At 49.0% G+C, this 27,355-nt stretch overlaps 1 long non-coding RNA gene across 1 annotated transcript; it reads right to left on the bottom strand.

The window, feature by feature from the left end:
• Positions 1-24,695: 24,695 nt before the first annotated feature.
• LOC133628581 (uncharacterized) lies at positions 24,696-27,354 on the bottom strand. The gene is made up of 3 exons (XR_009820759.1): positions 27,289-27,354; positions 26,058-26,143; positions 24,696-25,702 (listed from the first exon to the last, which is right to left on the bottom strand). It is a non-coding gene; the product is annotated as an uncharacterized LOC133628581 (long non-coding RNA).
• Between the last annotated feature and the right edge of the window lies 1 nt (position 27,355).

Genomic DNA, 27,355 nt, shown 5'->3' with positions numbered 1-27,355 from the left:
TTGTTCCATTCTCCTGTCCTTGTCACTTTCCCTATTCCCAAAGACCTTCCATGCTGCTTCGATTAACCTTTCTATATCCCGTGCATCTGCCCCTCTTAATTTTTGCAGTTTTCTTCGGATATTGTCACATGACTGCCCTCTGAACAAGGATATTAGCTGTTGCTGGCCTACTTCGGCCGACGGGTCCAAAGGAGTATATTTACCCATAGCAAGTCTTATTCTGTCTAAAAATTCTGAAGGGGTTTCAAAAGGGCCTTGTCTTACGGCATATAACATTGACCAATCTATAGTTTTAGGAATCGCATTTTCCAACCCATATTTTATCCATTGTTGGTAATGTTGCAACTGCTGATAATCATTGTGATCATTTGGATCCCACCCTGGGTCTGTCAAAGGTATACACTGATCAACTGTCCATCCCACTAATGTCCCTCCCGTAATTTGGGCCTGTACTTGTGCTTTTGCATTTTTCAATACCAACAGCTTTTCCGTTTCTGTCAGTGCATCCAACATGCGTCTATGTCTTGCCAGTCTGGATCTAAGGTTTTAAGAATCATATCAAATCTTTTAGTGATGCCTAGGGGGTCCTCTCGGTATTCTCTTACTAATTCCTACCAGGAATCTAAGTCATTAGTGGTAAAGGGAACCTTTATTTTTGTGGTTCCCACTGGGCCCATTGCCTGTCTCAGTGGGGCTTGAATTACTGGACCCACTTTACTCCAAGTCCTTGATGTAATGGGGCTGAATCCAAGGCCTTGTGGCTCATTTTTCACTGTTCCTTTATCTGGTATCAGTGGTGTTCCCATATTTATAGCCCCTTCTCGTCCCATGGAAGGACCAGGACCCATTGCAGGGCCAGGTAAAGTTCCTCTGTCATTCATATTTATACTCATTGTAGGAGGAGGGCCCTGGTTGCCCATATTCACTGTCCCCTGAGGACCCATATATTCCATTCTCATTTTCTGTTTTATTACTTCTTGTGGAGGAGTGGTTAAGGGAGAATGGACATGGATCCCAGGGTATAATGTTAGGCCTGATGAGGCAAGGCAATCTGAGTTCTAGTTATATGAATTTAATGCACAATCAAGACCAGAGTCAGAGCCATGGTTAAAGCAGTTGCTGTCACGTAGTCAGCGCAGACAGCAGGATTAGTTTGGAGGCAAAGATCGCATTGGCAAGTTACTTGTTTTACAGTACTATATAAATTCCTGGCTATAATTTGCCTGATTAGATGTCTGTGCAGAGCCTCAGCTCCCCAGTGTCCCTTTTTGTGTTCTCTCACTAAAGGCCATAGTAAGTAAGTGAGAATGACCAATTTTCCTTTTTGGGGTAACAGCCCACAATCCTTCCTCATTATATGTACCCTCTAGATCTGTGATCAATTTCTTATCCTCTTTAGTATAATTTGGCTTACCTTCCAGGGAGATTTGTCCATCTGGAATCAAGGCTTCCTCAAACCTTACCTCTCCTTTTGCAGCCTGTTTTGCCTCTCTGTCCAAAAGCTCATTTCCTCTTTCCAACTCCGAGCTTACTTTTTGGTGCGCCCTCATATGTATAATAGCCACCTTCTCGGGGAGTTGTATGGCATCAAGTAGTTTTAAAATTTCTTCAGCATATTTAATGTGCTTCCCTCGAGAGGTTAAAAGACCTCTTTCCTTCCAAATTGCTCCATGAGCATGGACAACTCCAAAGGCATACTTTGAGTCTGTATAAATGTTAGTAGCTCTGCCTCGTGCTAACTCCAAAGCACGAGTAAGGGCAATTATTTCTGCCTTTTGTGCGGAGGTTCCTGTAGGTAGTGATCCTGATTCTATCACCTCTTGACTGGTTGTGACTGCATACCCGGCGTATCTTCTCCCTTGCAGGACATAGCTGCTTCCATCTGTAAACCAGCTTTCCACGTTGTCCAGAGGGGTCTCCTTCAGATCCAGGTGACTTCAATATACTGCTTTGATTGTCTCTGAGCAGTCATGCTGCACTGGTTCCCCTGAGTTTCTGCTAAGAAATTAAGCTGGACTGATAATGTTAGTGACCACAATTTCCATATCATCCTGTTCCACTATTATGGCTTGATATTTTAGGAACCTTTGGGGAGAGAGCCAATGTCCCCCTTTTGCTTCTAAAACTGCCGATACTGTGTGAGACACCAGCACTGTCATCTTCTGGCCCAGAGTAAATTTCCAGGCTTCTTGAATATTTATCACAACAGCTGAAACTGCCCGTAAACATTCAAGCCAGCCTTTTGCTGTTGCATCCAGCTGTTTGGAAAAATAAGCAACTGCCCAATGATATGGGCCCAAATCCTGGGCCAATACTCCCAAGGCAATCCCCTGTTTTTCATGTGAGAACAGAAAAAATGGTTTACTCACATCTAGAAGTCCTAAGGCTGGGGCAGACATCAGAGCCTTCTTTAGCCGATCAAAGGTCTGTGCAGCTTCTTTATTCCATTGTAGATATTTTTGCTCTGTGTTCACCATCACATATAAAGGCTTAACCAACAGTCCATAATTATAGATCCACAATCGACATCACCCAGTCATTCCCAAAAAGGTTCGCAGTTCCTTTACTGTTTGTGGCCTGGGTGTTTGACAGATGACTTCTTTCCTAGCTTGTCCCAATGTCCTTTGTCCCGCACTAATTTCATGGCCCAAATAGATCACTTTCTGTTGGATTGTCTGGGCCTTTTTCTTGGATACTCCATACCACTGGAGCCCCAAAAAATTTAAAAGACTCACCATCCAGGTTAGACAGGCATCCTTTGTTTTGGTAGCGATTAATATACTGTCCACATACTGCAGGAGTTTTCCTTCTTCAGGTGGGGCTTCCCATGATTCGAGATCTTTGGCTAGCTGGTTGCCAAATATGGTGGGGCTATTTTTGAATCCTTGAGGCAGCACCGTCCAAGTAAGCTGAGTTTTAGGTCCACTTTTAGGACTTTCCCATTCGAATGCAAATACTTTCTGTCTGGCTTCATGGAGAGGGAGGCAAAAGAAGGCATCTTTTAAATCTAGAACAGTAAACCAAGTTAAGTTGGGTGTTAGCACAGTTAACAGGGTGTAAGGATTTGCTACCACGGGGTAGAGGTCCTCAGTTATTCTGTTGACTGCCCGCAAATCTTGGACTATCCGATAAGACCCATCCGGCTTGCGGACTGGTAATATGGGAGTGTTAAAGCTGGACTCACACTCTCTTAATAGTCCTAACTGTAAGAATTTTTCTATTATCGATTTAATCCCCTCCCTGTCCTCCCTCCTCAAGGGATACTGTTTAGTCCTTACCGGCTGTTGTCCTTCTTTAAGTTTTACCTCCACTGGTAGGGCATTCCTCGCCCTCCCGGGTACATCTGTGGCCCATACTCCCAGATATACTTGGTTTATGATGTCCTCATTAATGTTTCCTTCTGTATCAATATTAGTTAATAACAGGATTATAATTTGTATATAATTTTGATCATTCACCTCCAAGCTAATGTGACCTTTTTCAAATTTAATCTTGGCTTGTAACTGTTCCAACAAATCTCTTCCCACAAGGGCTTTTGGGGCATTAGGCACAAAACCCTGTGAATTCCTACTTGCTTTCCCAATTTGTGCTTTAAGGGCTCAAAAAAGTATGACTTTTCACATTGGCCAGTGGCTCCCATCACCATAACATAATCATTACTTAGTGGTAACAGTTCTTGGTTTAAGACCAAAAACGTTGCCCCCATATCTATTAGAAACTCCACTTGTTTTTCATTTTTCCCTAGCTTTAGTGTAACCAGTGGATCCGCCAGGGTAGACTCCCCAGGTCCCTGTCAATCGTCCTCCTTTAAGTGGGCTATCGCAGGTCTCCCTCTCTGTCCATCGTAGCTCCCCTTGAACCCCTTGGGGCATTCTTTTTTCCATGCTGCTTCGATTAACCTTTCTATATCCCGCGCGTCTGCCCCTCTTAATTTTTGCAGTTTTCTTCGGATATTGTCACATGACTGCCCTCTGAACAAGGATATTAGCTGTTGCTGGCCTACTTCTGCCGACGGGTCCAGAGGAGTGTATTTACCCATAGCAAGTCTTATTCTGTCTAAAAATTCTGAAGGGGTTTCAAAAGGGCCTTGTCTTATGGCATATAACATTGACCAATCTATAGTTTAAGGAATCGCATTTTCCAACCCATATTTTATCCACTGTTGATATTGTTGCAACTGCTGATAATCATCGCAATCATTTGGATCCCTCCCTGGGTCTGTCAAAGGTATACACTGATCAACTGTCCATCCCACTAGTGTCCCTCCCGTAATTTGGGCCTGTACTTGTGTTTTCAATACCAACAGCCTTTCTGTTTCGGTCAGTGCATCCAACATGCATCTATGTCTCGCCAGTCTGGATCTAAAGTTTTAAGAATCATATCAAACTTTTTAGCAATGCCTATAGGGTCCTCTCGGTAATCTCTTACTGTTTCCTTCCAGGAATCTAAGTCATTAGTGGTAAAAGGAACCTTTATTTTTGTGGGCCCCATTGGGCTCATCTCCCGTCTCAGCAGGGCTTGAATTATTGGACCCACTTTACTCCGAGTCCTTGATGTAATGGGGCTGAATCCAGGGCCTTGTGGCTCATTTTTCACTGTTCCTTTGTCTGGTATCGGTGGTGTTCCCATATTTACAGTCCTGTCTGGTCCCACAGAAGGACCAGGACCCATTGCAGGGCCAGGTAAAGTTCCTCTGTCATTCATATTTATACTCATTGTTGGAGGAGGGCCCTGGTTGCCAGTAGGCATGCCCATATTCCCTGTCCCCTGAGGACCCATATATTCCATTCTCATTTTCTGTTTTATTACTTCTGCCCCTCTTTCATTAGGAGGGGGCATGGAGGGAGGTATATAGCCTTCTAGGCTTTCCAAATCATTTGCCTGATACACCTTATCTCTATTGGTGCAGCATTGTCCAACACTACAGGACGAACAGCACCTTTTTAGTTTTCCCGTTTTTCTTGTTCTAGGGCCGGTACCAGGGGATCTTGGGGAGGAGTTAACCCACAGGCCTGCTGCCACTCTGGGTAATTTCTCAGAGTGAAAAACATATCCACATAAGAAGCCTCATACCATTTTCCTTCCCTCCTTAAAAACAACATTGACTGTAGGAGGGTATTATAATTCAGAGTTCCATTTTGAGGCCACTTCTCCCCATCGTCTAATTTATAGAGGGGCCACCATTGGTTGCAGTATTTTATAAGTGTTTTTTTACTTTCTGTACCCCTAGTCCCCACAAGATCTTTCCAATGTGCCAATATGCATCCTAATGGACTTTTCTTGGCTCTCACACTGAGCGCTTCCCATTATTTTCCTATATTCTCGAATTACTCTTTGTAACTCTTTCTCTGAAACGTTTCTCAAATTAGGTAATCCCAACTCCCAACCACAAAACACGGTTGTAATCTCAGCTATGTGTTCTTCACTCTCAGGACACCAGCACCAATGCTTATCGTAGTCACCACTCCTTCCAACGCTATTACAGTTATATATTTTAGCAAGAAGTACGCTTCAGTTTTACCCACCCAGCATGCTCCAAATGGGGCGTTTTAAACAGGGAATTTCTAATGGGGGCAGTGGATGGAGTTACTTCTTCTCCGCTGTATAACTTACACACAAAAGTTAAGTATATTCCCTGATATTTATATACTCCGGATCCTCCTGTTTGGGGCGGGATCCTCTCCCCACACCCCGGGGGAATATGAAGTTCTCGTTAATGCATTAACACCGGGAAGCTGAAACCACCGGCAAACTTCTCATTCCCATTCCTTATCTTCTACCTTGATAGTGTAAAACAGTACTATTAAAATATATTTCTTGGCTCCCTTAATTCACATAAAAACATATGTAGACAAGTTAACAAACACTACAATTACTTGACACGCTTCGTCCGTCTCCGGCCGGTCTCCTCGCGGAGATACGGAACCGCGGATAAGGACTCAGCACTCGCTTCACAGTCAGACTGCGTCTCATTCATTTAACACTCAATACCATCGGTGTGCAAGGAAGGAGCCCAGCTGGAAGGGGCATCCCCTCATAAGGGCAGGGAAGATAAACTGTCCCTCTCTACCCACCCACAGACTCGTTCCCCTGACCCATGCTCCCGAGGGGAAGCTGGTCTCTGCTCATCACAGCAGGGAAGAGCTGTGCCAGGAGGTCCCAGACGTGCATACGGTATCTGTGCCCCACTGGTGGGCTCCAGCTTCACGCAGCTGAATGCCCCCTCCCCAGGAGCTGCACAGCACAGCCATTGCTAGGGAAACACAGCCTCCCTGGCCTGCGCCATGCAGCAGGACCCAGGGATGATGCTGAAGGGACCCACAGGGCAGCAGGCAGCTCCTGCTCCCAGCCTGCAGCTTCAAGGAAAACCCTCCTCTGCCATGCTGGATATGAGCCATCATATCCCTCCCTGCCACGAGCCACGCCAAGGACACGGAGCCTCGCTGGTATTGCCAACAAACAGCCCTGCTACTCCTCCAGTCAGAGAGCAAAGGACATGGGAACAACAAACATAGGTTTCACTAACCACTAGGTCTCTTCTCCCAAGAGAAAAGCAATACAAATGCACTGCCTAGAACATCAAGGACAGTCAGGAGTCAGCAGAGACAGCACATGAGCCCCAGACAGCACAAAGCCCAGACCAAGGCCATGTTCCCAGTGCAGCCTCAGTCCCAGCAGCCTGGACGCTGCTCAGCTGTCCCTCTTCCAACAAGGGCTGCAGGTCCTGGGGTGGGTGAGGTCCGTAGAGCCGCTCACTGTGCCTCATGCTGTCCCCCCAAGGGCTCTGCCGGCTCCTGCGGCCTGTCCAAGGGGCCATCGTCCACCCCAAAATCGCTCCAGTATGAGAGGGGCTCCAGGCAGCACAGGTCTTGTTGGGCTACCCAGGCTGGCACTGCTGGAGAGAGAGAGCAGGTCAGAATAGAGAAAGACCATGGGGAGGATCCCAGAAAGCCTGAATGGTGGGGGCTGGAAAGTGTAGGCACAAATGTGACTTGGAGCAGCCAGCTTGAATAAAGATGGTAGGGACAAGTTAATGCAGCTGGCAAGCTACTTCCAATTATCAGAAACAGGTTCTATGAGTTAATCAATTGGGCCCTGGGTGATCACATGGGCAGAAGCAGCATATAAGGAAGTAGCTAGGAAATGAAGTGTGTCTCTGCATGTGCATTACCTAGATTCTCTATATCTTTGAATGAATATAGCTTGCACTGCTACAACAAGAAAGGCCCTCTAGAGCTCGTCCTTATCCAGCCCAAGCCCCTGCTAAAGCAGGTTCCCCTCGATCAGGGGGTACGGGTATGTGTCCAGGTGGGTTTGGAAACCTCCCAAGAAGGAGCCTCCACACCCTCCCTGGGCAGCCTGGGTCAGGGTCCCTCATCCTTATAGTAAAGAAGTTTATCCTCGTGTTCCAGTGGAGCTTCCTGTGTTTCAGCTTGTGTCTGTTACCCTTTGTCCTCTCACTGGCCACCATAGGGAAAAAACAAACAAACAAAACAAGGTATGTGAAAGAGGGAAAAGGGACCGCGATCGGTAAGTCGTGCAGAGACATCTAGTACACGACAGAGTCCCCATATAAAGTATAAGTTGGGAACCCAGCATGTTCCAAATGGGGGTGTCTTAAACAGGGAATTTCTAATGGGGCAGTGGACGGAGTTCTTTCTTCTCCGCTGTATAACTCACACACAAAAGTTAAGTATATTCCCTGATATTTGTATAGTCCCGATCCTCCTGTTTGGGGTGGGATCCTCTCCCCACCCCCAAGGGGGATATAAAGTTCTCGTTAATGCATTAACACTGGGAAGCTGAAACCACCGGCAAACTTCTCGTTCTCGCTCCTTATCTCTACCTTGATAGTGTAAAATAGTACTATTAAAATATATTTCTTGGCTCCCTTGGTTCACATAAAACATGTGTAGACAAATTAACAAACACTACGATTACTTGACACGCTTCGTCCGTCTCTGGCCGGTCTCCTCGCGGAGATACGGAACCGCGGATGACTCCACACTCGCTTCGCAGTCAGACTGCGTCTCATTCATTCAAACACTCAATTCACACACACATCACAACTTTAACCACCATATCGACAATATCCGTTTATCTGAAATACAAATAAGCCCGGGTACTTCCAACGCCACAATACTATTATTATACCAGTTGTTATCCCTTCCGCAGCTGCAAACTAAAACCAAGATGTCATGCGAATTCACCCTGTAACCATCCGAATCTCGACTGGGGCCTCTGAGTTACAAATACCAAGTAACCCCCCCCCCCAATGCCGGCTGGGACCCCTGAGTTACGAATACCAAGTAACCCCCCCCAAATGCCGACTGGGGCCTCTGAGTTACGAATACCAAATAACCAACCCCCCCCCCCCCCAATGCCAGCTGGGGTCTCTGAGTTACGAAAAAACAGGTAACCCCCCCCAATGCCGAGATTCTTCCCAACTTATACCTACATGGGGACTCTGTTGTGCGCCAGACGTCTCTGCGCGACTTACCGATCGCCCCGACCGCGGTCCCTTTTCCCTCTTTCACATACCTTGTCCGCAGGATAGATGGTCGTTGTCTGTTCCCGCAGTGAGCGGCTGGGAGCAGAGTTCCTCCGAAGAAAAAGGCTCGGGCCGCGGCTAGGACGTCCGTCCCTCAGTCGCTCCTGCAGCCGAGCAGAGCGCGTCCCATCTGGGGTGCCAAAATGACTTGCGGAATCAAACTCTAAAACTCAAAGAGTTATAAAGAAGATATGTTTATTCGGCGCCGGGCGCACGGGGGATCGCTCCACCACAAACGTGCGCACCCGACTCGGCAACTTGCTTGACTTATATTTGTTACAAAGTTACAAAATCATATGATGACATTATCTGCCTAGACAAAGACACAACCTGTCCCCGATTTCGCATGTAAATTAGGTCTTTTCTTCCTTTCATTTGCGTGATGTCTCCCGGTGATGGTCTTTGGGGCCTTGGGAGATGAAGGCTGATAAGTCCTGAGGCTTTCTCACCCCTGATCTTTGCACAACTTTAGATATCACTTGGCCCCTCGCAGAACTGGTTTTTGCCCTCAAGGAAGTTGGAGGACCCCGGAGGTATTGTGTGAGGAGATAAGCACGACCTTTTTACAGCTTGTGTGAATTTTGTCCTGTCTGAAAAATAAGCTTTATGCTATTGCGATAAGTTAGTATAAGGTTTATTAGTACTTGTTAGTATAAAGCTCAACATCAGGGTGATCGATAAGTCGCTCAGAGATGTCTGGCACACGACAGAGTCCCCATATAGGTATAAGTTGGGAAGAATCTCGGCATTGGGGGGGGGTTACCTGGTTTTCGTAGCTCAGAGGCCCCAGTCGGCATTGGGGAGGGGATTGTTGATTGCAGGGGGTGATCCAATAACCCAGTGGCCCCAGTATCCGGATGGTTACAGGGCGAATTCACGTGACGTCTTTGTTTTAGTTTGCAGCTGCGGAAGGGATAATATCTGATATAATAATAATAATAGCATTGTGGTGTTGGAAGGACCCGAGCTTATTTGTGTTTGTAAGATTAACGGATATTGTCGATATGGTGGTTAAAGTTGTGATGTGTGTGTGAATTGAGTGTTTGAATGAATGAGACGCAGTCTGACTGCGAAGCGAGTGTGGAGTCCTTATCCGCGGTTCCGTATCTCCGCGAGGAGACCGGCCGGAGACGGACGAAGCGTGTCAAGTAATTGTAGTGTTTGTCAATTTGTCTACACATGTTTTATACGAACCAAGAGGGTCAAGAAATATATTTTAATAGCACTTTTTATTTGATCTAGGTAGAGAACAAGAAGAAGGACATTTGGTCGCTCCTCCCTTTTCTATAAAGTTAGTAAATTCTTTTACTATTAACACAGTGATTCCTTATTAAGCATTTTACTAAAGTACTTATTCAATTCAAGCTTGTCTTAGCTGGTGTTCCTTCCACTTTGAGTACGCATCTCCGGTGCTCTGACAACAAAAGAAACATCTGATACAGATGACAAATAGCACAATGATGATGATGATCAGAATTATTACCACAAAAAGTTGTTTCAACCCAGCAAAGTTAGGTAACCATGAAGTTAATTTACTCCATAACTCTTGTCACTTCTCACGCTTTTGCTGTTCTTGTGGGAAATGCCTCTGGCCAACCTTTGTATCAGTTAGCACCAACAGGTACCTGTACCCCCAACAATTTGCCTTTGTTGTCCAGGCCCATTTTATACGAACCAAGGGGGTCAAGAAATATATTTTAATAGCACTTTTTACTCGATCAAGGTAGAGAACAAGAACAAGGAACGAGAACAAGAAATTTTCCAGTGGTTTGAACTTCCCGGCATTAGGGAATTAAGGAGAACTTCATATTCCCCTTGGGGAGAGAGGAAGTTCCACCCCAGACGGAAGGGTCGGGTCGGTGCAGGTGCCAGGAAAAAGTCTGCCTAGCGTTTGAATTATGGCATGTGTGGTGAAGGGGGAAGAGAAAAAGACACAGGGATCAGGACTTTGAACCCGGGAAGAAGTAAGGAGAAGGTGGTCTCGAAGGGCTGGTTGTGTTCTTCCTCATGGTACCACTATGTGTTGTTTTGTGTTTGTTATGTTTTGGGGTGTATGTTTTATTTTTAGCTGGTGGTGGATAACATTATTTTCTGTTTTCTTCCTCAAGCCCAGTAGCCTTGTCAGGTTTTCCTGACAATTAAGCCCTCCCTGCCCTTTGGCAATTCTCAAGTCTTGGTACTTGAGTCTAATCATGGTCTTTTGGCCATTGATGGGCCTAAACCATGACATTTGGTGCCCAAATGTGGGGCTGGAAGTACTGGAGACTGCAATTTGAGATAAGGATAGTTAATTGGGAGTGGTAATGGACAAAACAAGACAAGTGGGTGAGACTACAAAAAAAACAAACAAAAAACACCAAACCCAAACCTGACTCTATCCTCCTGACACCCACCCTTTGAGGGATTTCTCAGCATTGATAAAGGCCCCTCAGCCTTCTTTTCTCCAGGCTGAATAGCCCCAGTCCCCACAGCCTTTCATCATAAGGAAGATGCTCCAGTTCCCTGGTTATCTTGATAGCCCTGTGCTGGACTCTCTCCAACGGTTCCCTGGCCCTCTTGAGCTGGGGAGCCCAGAACTGGACACAGGATTCCAGATGAGGCCTCCCCAGGGCAGAGGAAGAGGAGGAGAACTTCCCTCAACCTGCTACCCACACTCTTCTTGATAAACCCCAGGATGCCATTGGTATGCCAGACCCAAGGTGCCTGGGTGCCTCCAAGTCAACCACATCCTCCTGTGCACAACCTTTCTGCACTGCAGAGGCTGATTCCACTCCTAGCCTCCCCCAGCCTCATTTCCTGACAGCTCAGTCACAGCAATGGCCACTCACCCTCCCACTGGGCCCAGGGCAGGCAAGGAGGGGAGACTGTGCCAGCAGCCAAGGGAGCAGGAAGCCACAGTGCCTGTGGACCTACCCATCAGCCTGGGCTGCTCCCTCAGCCCCCTTCCTTGAAACAAAAGGGCTCTATTTAAAGGTCTCTCTCTGCAGTCCAAACACCTCTTTCTTCCTGCTATTTGAAAACCAACATGAAGAAACACAGGCACTGGGTGGTTGCAGAAGGCCAGGCACAGCCTCCTGCTTAGCAGGTAAATACCTCTGATGTGAGGGGCAAGGGGGACAGCGAGCCCCAAGGTGACCAGGCTGCCAGCGAGCACAGCCACAGCCCCACGCTTGCCACAGGGCTCACACACACAGGCGACCCCTGGGCTCATTCAGCATCTCACAGGGAGCTGCAGTGGTGGCAGATGGAGACTGCCCTCTGCTCCTCCCAGGCCAGTGGCCTCCCCAGGGGCAAAGAACTCTTCCCTGGCTGCACAGCTGCCTCACCATGGGCTGCACTACAGGTCATGGGAGAGTCTTTCTGTCAGGGCCTAAGCTCCTTCCTCCCCCTCTTCCACTGACCTTGGTGTCTGCAGAGATGTTTTCACATTCTCACTCCCTGTTGCTGCTGCAGTTTAGACACTGCACAGCAACTTCTCAAATACATTAATCACAGAGGCATTACCTCAATCACTAACTGGCCAGGCCTGGGTCAGCTGTGGGTACATCTTAGAATTGACTGGTATTGGCCCTGTCAACTACAGGGGAAACTTCTGGCAGATCTTTGTTTAAAGAAGCCACCCCTGTAGCTCCTCCCACTACGAAAAACCTGGCCTGGGCAAAACCACTACAAGTTCCTTGTCCCTCTTTAGCTGGGGAGCCCGGAACTGGACACAGGACTCCAGATGAGGCCTCTTCAGGGCAGATGAGAGGGGGAGGAGAACCTCCCTTGACCTTCTGGACACATTCTTCTTGATGCATCCTTTTGGCATCAGAGCATCCACCCAGGCAAGATCATAGAATCATTGAATGGTAGGGGTTGGAAGGGACCTTTAGAGATCATCTAGTCCAACCCCCCTGCAGAAGCAGGTTCACCTAGATCAGGTTGCATAGGAACATGTCCAGACGGGTCTTAAAGACTTCCAAGGAAGGAGACTCCACAACCCCTCTGGGCAGCCTGTGCCAGGGCTCCCTCACCCTCACAGTGAAATCGTTTTTTCTTATATTTAAGTGGAACTTTTTGTGTTCCAGCTTCATCCCAAGATCATCCATTCCTCCCTGCTGGGATCCCAGGAATGATGCTGCAGCGATGAATACTGGCCCTGCAGCTGTTCCCAAAATGTTCCTTGCAAGGTGCTCGTGGATGAGTGGAGACAGAGGAGGTCTGAGCATCATGCCGAGGGAGCAGTTCCTGCCCCAGCATGGCCATGGGCTCTCATGGCTGCTCCAGGGTCACTCATGCTGGGGAAGAGCAGGGCTGGAAGAGCAGGTGGGGAACACCAGAGGGATCTGAGCCAAGCTTGTGCCCTGCCAAGCTAGGTTCTGGGCATCCCAACCCCATCCTGCCCACCAAGGACATGCTGGGCAGAGAGGTGCCTTCTCCGGCATGAGTGAGGCTGTGTGCAGGAGACTGGTGAGGCAGCAGTTGCCAGGATGGGTTTGGCTACGTCCCCATAGCCCCCCTGCACACCTCTGGGGTCCCATGGGGTCCCCCTGATCCCATCTGGCTTCCAAACATCTCCTCCGCTATGCTCCAGAGCAGCCGGGTGGCCGATGCCTGGGCTTACCCTGCTTTGGCATCAACACTCCCAGCTGCTGCCAGTCGAGGGCTGATGGGTGCTGGGGGCTGCTGGGGCACGGCCCAGGGGCTTTGGGCACCCTCTCGGGCAGGCTGCATTCAGCAGGTACTTACCACCATCTAGTGGCCCTTCGGCCAAGTGCGAGAGAAGGAGGAGGGAGGGGAGAATGTGCTGGCCTAATCCTCAGTCGTGGGCCGGGCCCTGAGGGCTCTGGGGATGCTCAGGGCTGGGCCTGGAGCTGAGGAGCCATTGTCTGCACCCAGCTCCGGCTCCAGACTCAAGGAAATCTGGAGCAGCCAAACGTGGAGAGGAAAGTGGCTTTATTGGGGCTGCCAGCCCCCTGCCATGCCCCAAGGGTGTCACAATGGTACCATGGGGCAGAGCAGGGCTCCGGGGCACCATGCGTGGGATGAGTGGTGAGATGTGGGTCTCCTCATACAAGGGGTACCCGGAGCAGGGAGAGGCTGACCGTGGGGGTGGTGTCACTGGTACATCAGTATGGCCAAGGAGACAAGCAGCTGGATTTGGGGAAGGGGAGAGACACAGGTGTGATGGTGGGGAAGGGGATGCTGTGGTGCAGGGTGGGACTGACACAGCCTTGCACAGGATAATAGGAGTGGGAGATCTACAGGTGAATGTGGAGGTCTCATTGCCTCAGGCAGGTGTCGGGACTCGGCCTCCAGCTCAACTGCAGACCCCCTCCACTTTCCCGGCTCCGACCCGTGCCTCAGTTTCCCCACCTGCCAAATGCCCCCCTAACAGGTTTTGTTCAGCAAAACACTGCACACGCAGCAGTTGGTGCCAACGTTGGCATTACAGCTGATGACACAGCTCTCCAGGTCCAGTGGAGGTGGCTGCCAGGGTTTTAGCCCATTTCTCCCTCCTGGACTTGAAATCCAGGGTGGCATTGTCCCTGAACTGCAACTGTGCTTCCCAGCCTTGCCTGTTCCAACGTAAAACAGAGACCAGAAGATGGAGCCAAAGACAGTCCTCCAGGCTCAGCACCCCAGAGGTGCTGCAGCATCCCAGGAACGGCCTCCCCAGCACCCACCTCCATCCCCTGTCCCCAGCAGATGCACCCCAGGGTGCCACCTCTCACCTGGGCTGTGGCAATCCTCATCGCTCCTGCAGCTCGTAGGCAGGCACCAGGTAATCCTTGGGGACAATCCCCACCGTATTGTGGAGCTCTCCCACCCACCAACCGTACAGGTTATACTCCTGGGGAGGCACAGCCCGAGGGACATGGGTTTAAGCCATGGGCTGCTCTCAGGTCCCTTCCTTCAGCACCTGGATCTACAGAGAGCAGCCATCAGACTTCCACCAGAACATACCCCAGTTCTGCCTCTGCCCTTGGTAAATCCTTTGCTGTCCTTCCTAACCCCCTGTTTTGTCCTGCCCCTCTCTCCTGCTTCACTCTGGGTCCTGCAGGGCATGACTTGGGGCTTGCTTGGAAACTCGGCATTTCATTCCACCTGGATATTTTGGGGTGTTTTAGTTATAGATGGCAGCCCTGGGGATGTCCCAGGCCCCAGCCTGGAGCTCCGTGAAGCCCCTACAGATGGATTGTGCCTGGGTAACATCCCCTCCCCAGATTCACATGTGATTTTCTCCTGGCAGCAGGTACTGGAGGCAAAGAAAAACAGAGAAAACCCCCACCATGCGTGTGAGAGGAAGAGTTAATACTAACAAGCTTAAGAAGTTTGTCATAAAAACAGGAGATTTTTTATTTTAAGAGATGTTAGAAGTGATGTGCACAGCAACATGTCCTGTCCTGTGCCCCATGCGAGCTCTGACCCTGTTCCTGCCTGGCTGGGGCAGTCCTGGGTCCCTGAGCTCACCCCTGCTTTCCGCAGGGACAGGGCTTTGCTGAGGAGAGAGGCTGTGACACCAGCAACAGCCATTGCTCCCGACCTTCCAGCATTGTGCTGCTGGAGCCAGGAAAGGGGCCTAGGAATCCAGATCCTCCCTGAGTCAGGATCCCAACATGCCCCAGGGACCCTCACCAACACTCCCAGCTGCCCTCTGCTCCTCTCAGGCCAGTGGCCTCCCCAGGGGCAGAGAACCCTTCCCTGGCTGCAGTTGGGCAGCCACCCCACAGGGAGATGCCCTGTTAACTCCTCTGACGCTCTGAAGCTCTGATGGGCAGGAGGAATTGCAGAACCTGCTCACACTGTGAGGATGAAGGCAAGACACAGACAAAGCCTGAACTTTGAAAGCTTCTAAGGCTCCTCACTCCCCAGAGATTAAGGGAGGAAAGCAGATGAAGACCTTTGTAAATCTCAGCTTAAGTTCTTCTGAGAGACTCAAGCTGTTTTCTGCTAAACTTTGGCCTTGGCTGGGGCAAGTTACCCTCCCAGTCAGTGCCGACAGCCCAAGCTGTCCAGCTCGGGTCACCTGAACCCAGGAACCCAGCCCATTCGGCGTGCAGGGGGAGGAACATGTGCTCAGCTTCATTCCCTCAAACAACCGTAACCAGGATGGGACAGGGAAACTCAAAACTACTCAGAGGACTCTAAAAAGCCTGGCATCTCCTCCTATTTCACAGCAGAGGCTGTTTGCTGCTAGTGAAAGTCCCTCACACGGGCACCAACCACCTCAAATCAGGCTGCAGCCAGAGCCATGCTACAAGCACTGATATGGGGAGGTACAGAGAGCAAGGCCCTGTGTTGTAGTAGTGCAGGCAATATTCACTTGAAGACGTAGAGAGTCTAAGTAATGCACATGCAGAGACATACAGAGGCAACATAGTACAACCACCAGAGTTGACTCAAAGCCACCCTTCCTTTGCTAGCTACCTCCTTATATGCTGCTTCTGCCCATGAGATCACCCAGGGCCCAATTGATTAACTTGCAGCACCTGTTTCTGAAGTAGCATGCCAGCTGCATTAACTTGTCCCTACCATCTTTATTCAAGCTGGCTGGTCCAAGCTACATCTGTGCCTACAATTCCCCCCTTTTTCTTTTTTGAACCAGCCAGCCTTTAGCAACACATTTCAAAATTAAAGGTACATGAAGAAAACAAAATATTTTTACCCATGGCCATGAGTTTACAACAAAAGGTCAGTAACAGCTACATCGCTGAACAATACAATACAGAAATCCATAAACTCAAAATAAACATAATCTGATATGTGTTGCTAGGAGGGACGCACACTGGCAGGAAGGGATGAGTTCTTGGTAGCTCCACTGATATTTCTTTTTCCTGATGTAGTTCTGGACTTTTCTTCAGATCCTTTAGCATGCTGATCTGTGAGCATTATCTGTAAGATGGAAGTATCTCTTCAGCTGTAGAAAATACATCATTTTTGTTTTCAAGCTCCCAGTGGTCATCTTAAGTTCTTCAATTCTTTTAATGCAATACAGATAGCTGGAGGAATTTACAGCAGCGTACGTGGTGCCACAGTTGCGAGGGTTTACATTTTAATAGAGTGATGGATTGAGGGTGGATCACTTGGTTCTTTCCTCAAGATTGTTTTTTTCATTGGTCTTACAGTTAAGTCCTTTCTGTTGATGTGGCTTGATCCATTTTGCCGGAATCCATTGGGGACCTTGATCTGTGATGACACAAGCATAGCCTCTTCCCCACGTTAACAGATCTGCAGGTCCTTGCCACTCTCCAGTAGTGGGATTCTTATACCAAACTTTAGGTTTGTCAGTAAAATCCAAATCCCGACTCATTTGGACAAAGTGTGTTAATGCCGGTGGTTCATTCCGGTTTGCCACAATTCTGAGATGATTCATTGTATAAAGGGCTTTCATTAGTCTGTCTTGAGGGCTCACCCCCTCTTCCCCCATTTTTTGTTTTTCCAGCAGTCCTTTTAAGGTTTGATGTGTACGTTCAATAATGGCTTGACCGGTGGAATTTCCTGGGATTCCAGTAGTATGTTTAACACCCCATAAGTTTAGAAACTTACATGTTTTACTGGCTATGTATCCCAAGCCATTATCAGTTTTTATCTCTCTTGGAATACCAATGACTGCAAAGCAACTCCTCCAATGTCTTATGACGTCTCGAGAACTGTCACTGGTTAAGGCTGTGGCCCAAACCATGGCTGAATAGGTATCAATAGTGACATGTATACATTTAAATCGTCCAAAAGGAGCATAGACAGTGATATCCGATTGCCATATACCTAATGGTGCCAGACCCCTGGGATTGACTCCTACTCCTAGGCCGATTTGATTCTGGCATGCAGGGCACGTGGAAACAATACCCTGAGCATCCCATATGGTCAGGTCAAACTGCTTCGCCAGCATTTTTGCACTTTAATGAAAAAAATTGTGCGATCTTCAGGCTTGATAAAATTTGTCAATTATTGGCCCCATAGGTATCAATAAAGGAGCTGCCACTATCTTGTCAACAATTTCATTGCCAACTGATAGGCCATCTTTTAAGCCCAAATGGCTTTGAATATGTCCAATATAATAAGCAGTTTGATGTTCATTTATCTGATGCCAGAGCCGCAGGAATAACTTATACAAATTCTGATTTCTTTCAACAACGCTCTCTCTAATCGAGTGATGGCATCGACCACATAGAGGGAATCAGAGATGATGTTTAATGGAACATCTGGCCACTTCTTGAAAGTTTTAACTACAGCCATCAGTTCCAGCAGTTGAACTGAACTGCCTGGGGAGTGAACAGTTAGATTTTGCCATTTTCCATTCTCCCATCAAACCACTCCTGCTTTGGCTTGGATCTTACTTGCATCAGTGAATACAGTCAGGCCTTTAACAGGTACTGCTGATCTCAACGTCCGGTCTTCCATTTGAAAGTTAACAGAAAACTATTTATGGGCTGGATAATGATTATTTATAGCTCCTGGACATGACAATAAGGCCCACTGTAATTCATCAGATTGTTGCAGTGCCCAGTTCAAGAACTCATCTGTGAGAGGAACGAAAATGACGTCTGCCTCAATCCCTGCTATTTCCAGCAGACGTTTCCTGGCCTTAACTATTATTTTCGCAATTGCCCCAAGCCTCGTGGTAATTGTTTTTTGCAAATTATATGGCAAAAATATCCACTCCAAGATCCTCAATGGGTCTTTCGCTACTGAATCCCATTGCATCAAGACTGCCATTACATGCTGGTTTTGACTTATCACAGCAATGTTAATTGACAAGTCAGGATCATATCAGTGATTGTAGTTATTGACTATCTTGTTTCCTATTTTTTCTATTCCTTGCATTTGCTGCTGGGACAATTTTCGTGCACTATCAGCCTCTACTGAGCCCTTTAACAAAGGCATTAGTGGCGCAAGATCCTCATTTGTGATACCACATATGGTTCGTACCCATTGGATATCACCTATTAGCTTTTGAACATCTGTTAAATTAGCAATATCTGTTTTAATTGCCACATTCTGAGAATAAATGCGTGCATCGGTGATAATATTACCTAAATATTTCCAAGAGGCGTGCATTTGTACCTTCTCTGGCGCGATCACCAACCCGGAGATGCTCAACTGTCGCTTCACTTCTTGTAGAATGCGATGCTGGTCCAGGTCTTTTCCTGCAATCAGGATATCATCCATATAATGGTAAAATAAGACACGAGGGTATTTTTTGCGCAGAGGTGCCAGCGCCCAGGCAACATAGGTTTGACAAATAGTTGGCGAGTTCTTCATTCCCTGAGGTAAAACAGTCCATTGATATAGTTTTGCTGGCTCTTGTTTGTTAATTGATGGTACTGTAAAGGCAAACTTCTCACTGTCATCCTCATGTAAGGGAATTGTGAAAAAACAGTCCTTTAGGTCAATCACCATAAGGGGCCACTCTTTTGGAAGCACTGCAGGAGAGGGTAATCCTGGCTGTAAAGCACCCATGTCCTGCATCACTGCATTAACAGCTCTTAGATTATGTAACAGCCTCCACTTCCCTGATTTTTTAGGGATAGTAAAAATTGGTGTATTCCATGGACTAGTGGATGGCTTCATATGACCTTTCTCTAATTGTTCATTTACTAATTCATGAATGTGGGCAAGCTTTTCTTTGCTTAGCGGCCATTGATCAATCCAAACTGGTTTATCTGTAAGCCAGGTTAACTTCAGGATTGGTCGCCCATCAATGGCTGCTATTAAAAATTTCCATTTGACAAACGAAAGCCCATTTGGCTTAAGGCGTCTCTACCTAAAAGCCAAACTGAAGTATTCATTACATAGGGCCTAATTTGCACACATCTATTCTCTTTGCCCTGTATGCATACCGAAATCAGGTCTCTGCTAATTTTTGTCATCTGTGTGCCTCCTACTCCAACAACAGGGGTGTCTAAATTCTCTAAAGGCCAGCTTTTTGGCCAATAGGATAACGGAACAATGGTAACATCTGCTCCCGTATCCAGTAATGTGTTGTACCCAACCACGTGTTCACCATTTGGATGTTGGAATACAACTGTCTGAGTGGGCTTTCCCTGTGAAAGTGGCATTGCCAGTCTTACCTCAGGTACTCCAGTGGATCCAAAACCACCGTCTCGACATTTACGACTTCCTGTAAAAGGAACTTTAGCTCTGAAAGGAACTAATTGAGCTATTTTAGTTCCTTTAGGTATATGAACTGGTGGCTGCCAAACTTTAACCATTATTCCAATATTTCCTTCATAATCTGCATCAATTACACCGGGGAGCACAAAAATACCCTGTCAAGAGGCCGATGACCGTCCTAAAAGCAAAGCACTTAAACCATAGCCAAGGGGTCCGTTAGCATTAGATAACTGTTACCTCTGTGTTGTGGATGGTTACATCTACTGCTGTTTCCACATCCACTCCTGCGCTTCCTGCAGTGGCTGATCAGAGGCCATTCAGGCAGCCATTGGTGTTGAAGAGCGTTTTTGTGCCATCGCGCTCGCCCTTTTTGCACTCGTTAACCCATTTCCCTTAGGCATTGTATGTCTGGCCACTCGAGAGCAGCACTCAGTGGCTCTATGGCCAAACTTGCCACATCTGTAACAATTGCCATTAAATCTGCTGTTGGACCCCAATGGCCTGGCGGAGCTGTTTGTCCATACCAATGGTCTGGACTGACATTGATTTTTCACATGTCCTATTTTTCCACAGTTAAAGCATTTTGGCCTCCGATTTCCTTTGTGAGGTTGAACTAAAGGTTTCAATGCTGTTGCCATAGCTTCAGCTAAATGTGCTGATGATCCTACCCTAGAGCAGGCTTCTATCATGTCGACCAAAGTTGCTTTCCGCGGGAGAGCCTGCAGGATCTTTTTGCAGTCATGGTTAGCGTTAGCAACTGCTAAGTGTAACCCTATTTCCACCTTTACTTCAGTTGACATGTTTGGTATACGATCCAGAGCTGCTCTTAGACGGTCTAAAAAGGTCATAAAAGGCTCATTAGGTTTCAGTATAATAGTTGCATATGAGGGAACTGGCACCCCCATGTCAGGAACAAGCTTAAACGCTTGACGAGCCAGTGTCTGTGTTTGCTGCAAAATAGCTTCATGCAGTCGGGCTTGTACCTGAGGGTCAGCAAACGGTCCTTTACCCAACATCATATCTGCTGTGACGACTCGCCGCGGATCTCCTTGTTGCAAGTCCATATTTTCTACTACTGCCAGATCAACTCTTTTTTCCCCATTCAGACTCCCATAGTAATACCTGAGTGGGCTTCAGGAAGGTTTCTGCTAGCTTCCGGCAGTCAAATGGAGTCATTAATCCACTGGCGAAAATATGATCCAATAATGTTTGAACATATGGGTTGGACAAGCCATATTGCATTACAGCTTTCTGGCCTTCCCTTACCAACTTCCAATCCAAAGGTGCCCATTGTCATTTTCTTTGTGCTACTATTACTGGAAAGGCTTGTGGAATAAATTCTCCTTCGATTACCGCATCACGTATGAGGCCTCTCCATTTCTTAGCCGGATCATAGTCATCTGGCTGGGGGTCTCTGAGCACCTGTGGGGGTGAAACTTTAATCTCTGGTTTGGTTAATTCATTAATTCGTTCCAACAGTTAATTAGCTGTTGCTTTTGTTTTTTCCATCAGTTCCTCCAAGTGGGCCAAAGTGTGTTTCATATCTTCTCCGTGTCGTATTAATTCTTCCTTTAATAATTGTCTTTGTTGATCTTCAACTTCACTAGATGTTGGGGGTGATGATGGGAGAGGAATACACTCAGGGATTGATGAGTTCAGGGGCAATGGCATATCCACATTGTCATTTGTAAAACGTACCTTTCGTTCTCTGCCAGGTACTCCTTCAGACATAGCAGAAGGATGGGATGGGGCAGGATGGTGAAGGGTGGGGGTGGGAGGGGAGGAGAAGCAATACACGTATTCGGCTCCTGGAACGATGCTCTAGGGGGTTCTGGGGGAGGTGGGCTCACACCCATGCTCTCCTCTTCTAGAGGTGGAGCCGAGGGTATTACGACATTATCCCCTCCGAAGAGTCTCTTAGTATTTTCTTCTAGAGGTGGAGCTGATGGTACTATAAAGTCACCACTTCCAAAGAACCTTTTAGCATCTACCAGGAACGCAGATGGTACAGCAGTTTCTGCTTTCATGGCAGCAGCTGTAGCACGCTCAGCTTCTAGCTGGTGTATAATGGATGATACCGATTTACACAAGCCGATAGCATTATTCAACATGTCTCCTAGGTTTTCCCAGTGTCCCTTTTCATATACTTCTTGGGGAGAAACAAAGAGACCTACTTCCTGTCTCCATCTTACAAGTCTTAGCAAATCCTCTCTTTCATAATTGAATCCTTTCTCAGCAAGGATATGCTGGAGGGTGTCAATAGGATTTTCCTCTTTGCTTATCATTTTTCCCATTATACCGGTTTACTCGGATCACTTGCCTTTTCAAGCAGGAATCCAAGTGCTTTTCTGCCAAGGGTTCTTAATCCAACCAATTCGGCAAATCACATCAGGGTCACCAAATGTTGTAGTAGTGCAGGCAATATTCACTCAAAGACGTAGAGAGTCTAAGTAATGCACGTGCAGAGACATACAGGGGCAACGTAGTACAACCACCAGAGTTGACTCAAAGCCACCCTTCCTTTGCTAGCTACCTCCTTATATGCTGCTTCTGCCCATGAGATCACCCAGGGCCCAATTGATTAACTTGCAGCACCTGTTTCTGAAGTAGCTTGCCAGCTGCATTAACTTATCCCTACCATCTTTATTCAAGCTGGCTGGTCCAAGCTACATCTGTGCCTACAGCCCTGTATTGCCAGCACAGAGCAGCTCCAGACAGGGCAAGGGAGCCATGGAGGCCACTGGCAGACCCCTAGGCCAGTCCTTACCTGGCATGCAGATCCCCTCCAGGCAGCAGCATGGGGCATCTCTCCTCCTCCTGCACCCAGCTGCAGTTGGACATGGCATAGTGCAGGATGGCTTCTGTCACCATCTGTGGGCCCTGGCCCTGCACACACACCTCTATCTCAGGGAGCAAGAACTGGCTCTGCAGGAAGAGGTGCAGCTGGCTGTCAGAGAGCAGAACCACATTCTGCATAACCCTGGGCACAGAGAGAGGAGGATGAGCCCTGCCCCAACGCCACCAAGGTGACCACAGCAGCTCCACAGCCACCCCTACAGCCACCATCTTCTAAGTAAGACTCGGAGCAGTGCATCCTCTCACTTCCCCCCAGCCCTCACAAATGCATTACTTCTCCAGGAACTGCTGCAACCTCTGTCTCCTCTTCTCAATGAACTCATCCATGCTGCCCACAAAGAAGGTGGATTTCCCAGGCAGCTCTGGAACAGGTCTGCAGGCAGAGAGCAGGGGCTCAGGCTCAGGCCACCCCAGCACCAGAGCATGGGGACATGGGGGCACCAGCAGCAGCCAGGACCCTGCTTTGTGCAGAGCTGGGTCCCAGGAGCTCAGGTATCCATTCCATGCTCATGTCTGGGGTTTCTCCATATCTGTCTCTCAGGGCAATGGGAGACAGTGTGTGGCTGCAGGGGGGAGAAGGAAGGGAGAACAAGGTGTGCTTACACCAAGCCAGCATTCTTCTGGAGCTGTCTCCTCAGCCACACAAACTCACGGTACCGGCACCACACGCATGAGGTCTTGGCAGTAAAGGCCTTGCTGTTGGTCTGCCAAAAAAACCCCAAACTCCACCATGTAAATAACCCAGGTGACTGAAGGACAGCGAGGCAGAGGAGGGCAGGACCTAACCTGCACAGAACCCTGATCTCAGTGACTACGAGATCCCCCAAAGTACTGGGGGAGCTGAAAGGGCCTAGAAAACCTGAGCAGGCTCCAGGAGAGAAGTTGGGTCTCAGACCCGCACAGAGACAGCACAGGAGGAGAGATGAGCTGCGAGGGCTCCCCCTTACCTCCTTCCATCCCCACTCAGCACAGCCAGGCACAGTTGGGCCACTCTGCTCATGAACCTCATGCAGACTGTGACCGAGTTCTACAGCTCCTGTCCCTCCCCCAGCCTCAACTCACATGGAGGAAGATTTTATAATCCACATAGGAGTTCCAGGAGCCTTCGTTCTGCACCCGGGGTACTGAACATGCACTGTGATCAGCTCCTATGGCACAAACACTGCCTGAGGGCAGGAGGCAGCACCCATTAACCCACACCAGTGGCTCCCCCACCAACGCAGGGCTTGGAGGAGCTCCCAGGGACAGGTACCCACAGCCACACTGGCTCCTTCAGCCATCCTGCCCCAGGGCAGCACAGCTGCCTCCAGCCTTTCCCATCCTTCAGCTCTGCCCCATGGACTCTGCCCAGCATTCAGCCCCTCGACATGGCGCTTGGCCAAGACCACCCGCTCCAGTGCTGTGAAACCACAGCCAGGAACAGCCAAACCCCAAGGCAGAAAGGGTCTTACTTCCTCTAGGGTCTCAAACATCCTAGAGCCAGAGCCCAGTGGGAAACATTTGTACTGAGAAAATAAACCATTTAGTAAGACAAGATGAACACTGGGGTGTGCTGGAGAGTGCTTTGTGACCAGAGCTCGCTCTCTCCTCACCAGCTCATCTTCAGGTCACCCCAGCCCAGAGAGGCACTAGGATCCCGCAGCTTTTTGGAGCAGCACTTGAATACCCCTGGAGCACTGACAGGCACATGAGGCTCACAGCCCAGATCAGCTGTAACCACCCTAGGGATGGGGCGGGCGGCTGCTGCTGTGGAGCTGTCTGCCCTCCTCTCCCCTGCACGTCCCAGTTCCCATGCAAACAGGGGCTCTGGGAGAGCTTTTCCCCCAGAGTAACTGCCGTTGGGCAGGAACAGCCTCCTCATTGAGCAGCATAAAGACCCCAGAGACCCAGACCCAGCAAGGCAGGAGGGAGACAGGCAGATTCAAGCTGAAATGCTAGGAGAGGAAAAAAAAAAACACAACAACATCTTTGACCACAGCTTCCTTCCCCTCGCTGCCAATCCAGATGCCCCTCGCCAGAGTAAACCTGCCTTTCTCCTGCAGGGATCCAACCTGCTCTCCAGCTGCCGTCCCAGTGTCTCCTCATCAGCACCAGACACAGCTTTGCCATTTCTCTCCAGCTCTTTCACAAGTCATAGAATCATTTTGAATGGAAAAGCCCTTTAAGCTCCTGGAGTCCACCCCCTGCTCTCACCCTGCCCAGCCCACCACTAACCCATGGCCCTCAGCACCTCAGCTCCACAGCTTTGCAATAGCTCTGGGGATGGGGAACTCCTCCACCTCCCTGGGCAGCCTGGGACAGGGGCTGACAACCCTCTCAGGGAAGAAGTTCTTCCTCAGCTCCAATCTAAACCTCCCCTGGTGCAACCTGAGGCCATGGCCAAGTCACCTGAATAAGCAGCAGACTTGGTACGAGATTTCCCCACCCAGACAGGTTTCATGCTCACATTGAACCTGCTCTCCCTTGCACTCCTCCATAACCCCCCTTCCCTCTCTCCCAGAGGAAGCCAGTGAGCATTGGCAAGGCCCTTGGGGAGCACAGGGTTGCAGGGTGTCCCCCCTGCTGCCCTGGGGACACAGAGATAACCCCACTCACATCAAACACACAGTCCAGCCAGTGAAACCTCTCTGGGGCAGAGTTCCCCCCGCAAACACAGACCAAGAACACTCATCAGAGGGAACTGGAAGACCAAGCATGTCCCATGTCCTGGTTTCACCTCCTCTGTGGGACTGTTTACAGGTTTTGGAGCCCCTGGGATGAAGCAGCAGTGCAGGACTTGGCCTGTGACAGTCCAGGCTGCTGAGGGACACAGCTGTCTGATGGCAGAGGCAAAGCAATTCTTCACCTGTTCCCTGATCCTGGAGTCTTGCCTTTTGGGCCACGAGAGCTGCCAAGCGTCAGGCAGCACTGGAAGCCCTTTATGCTCTCAGATGTGAGGCAAAGCTCTTCTGAAGCTGGAGATAATTTTAGCTGGGACAAGGGGAGGGGTTGAGCCACAAACCACACTTTAGAAATCTGGCTCCACCGGTTTGCAGGTACTTTCTGTAAAGCTCCAGCCACTCAATTCCACCCAGAGAGCAAAGGAAGCCTTAATAACAGCAGAGTTTGGGGTTAGACAGCAGGAGACCCAGGCCCACTCCCAGTAACTGAACTCTCACCGCAGTCAGGTCAGGCTGCTGCTCTTTCCAGTTTGAGCTGTAAAAAGGAGGAGGGTGAGGGGAACCTACCAGAAAAATCACCTCCATGTTTCAGCACACATGATTCTTCCCCTGGGGAAGGAGAGGACTGAAGGAGCCCAGTGGGACACGAGTCACTTTGCTCAGGGGGAGCTTGGATCCTCCTGTGTGCTAAAGGCTCCAGCCAGAAGCAGAGCACCAACATAACTTGTCCATTATCTTTCCTGGCCTCCCCAGGGAATGCTGCTGCCCTCCCATCCATAATTGCTTTTAGAGCTCCTTACTTTGCATAACAGCCCTGCCTAAATTAAAAATGCAGGAGGCGGGAGAAGGGAGAGATACAGAAATGGCCTAATGGAACAGTAGAGGCTTACCAGGAAGAGGAATTTGATTTCCCATCTACTGAAAGAGTGCTCCAAGGAGCAGAGGGCTCTCTTCAGTCAGCAAGGAGGTGGTGGGTCTGAAGGGAAAATCGAGATCACAGACCAAGTGCTCACATCTTTCACCTGTACTTTCATCTAGAGTTGTACCAAGAAATGCATAATCTTGTTTAGAGCTAATTGATCTTAACTTGATACATCAACTCAAACCCAAAGGAGAAGGCAGCTCCCAGTTAGCTTTAAACAGTCACACTAAATCCTTTTTCAGGGCTTTTGCTTAAAAAGCCTCAGTGTAAGGGGCCCTCGGAGACATGGTTTGAGTTTGGTTTATTCTTCCTCCAATTTACATTTTAGTGTTCCCAGGGCTCCTGCTTTCAATGTCTGCAAGCTACAAGGACAGAAGAGGTGGAAGCCACACAGAAACACCCCACATCTGCTGGGCTCCTGAAGCCTCCCAACTTTCACCATCCCAGGACACTGCAGTCTGGGTCTTGAAAACAAGCCTTAGACACGGTCTGCCCCCGGGGGCATTCCCTCCCCTGTCCTGCACTCACTGCTGGCAGAGAAAGTGCTAGTTTTTATCTCTGGCTTGCTTTTATCTTCCTTGCTGACTCTGACACATCTTTATTAGCCTTCTCCAGCTCTCTGTAACAGCAGGGCCTATACCGAATGCTCTTTCCTAACCAGTTCAGTCCACCTCAGAGCTCTTTTCCCCCAGACTCCAGTCTGAGTCCAGATACCCAGCTCACATCCCTCTGCCCGGGCCTTGCACCACTCTGAGCAGCTTCCAGCCACACGACAGTCTCCGAGTTTGGAGGGAAGCCTCACGGAGCCACTCCACGGCACGACAAAAGGGACCGAGTCCCGTTTATTTCTGCTTTTGCCTGTCACGCTTGGACAGAGCCGTCTGCAGACGACAGCGGAGAGGATTTTCCGAGGCTATTTTCCCGTCTCATCCAGAGAGGTGCCCTAAACCGGGACCCTCTCAGTCCAGCGCAGCCCGCGGGCTGGGGACGTCCCTCCTCAGGCCAACACCACCGCGTATCGACGCGAGCACCGGGCGCTTAGCCCACAGTAACATCAACTCGTTCCGGCGGCAGCGGCGCGGCGCCAGCAGTCCCGCTGGGGGTGGGCCGGCCCTGCTCTGCCCGCTCCATGGCTCCAACCTATCCCCACCGCAACCATTCCCACTCTTTCCTGGGCCCCTCCCTCTAAACCCCCTCACCTCCTTTGCACAGGCCGTAGACCCTTTAGGCGGCGCGGCGACCTTATAGCGAGGGCGGCGCTTTCCA

Source organism: Colius striatus, chromosome W, assembly GCF_028858725.1.
Source record: "Colius striatus isolate bColStr4 chromosome W, bColStr4.1.hap1, whole genome shotgun sequence".
NCBI classification, from domain to species: Eukaryota; Metazoa; Chordata; class Aves; order Coliiformes; family Coliidae; genus Colius; species Colius striatus.
This window is presented reverse-complemented; position numbering and strand designations above follow the sequence as displayed.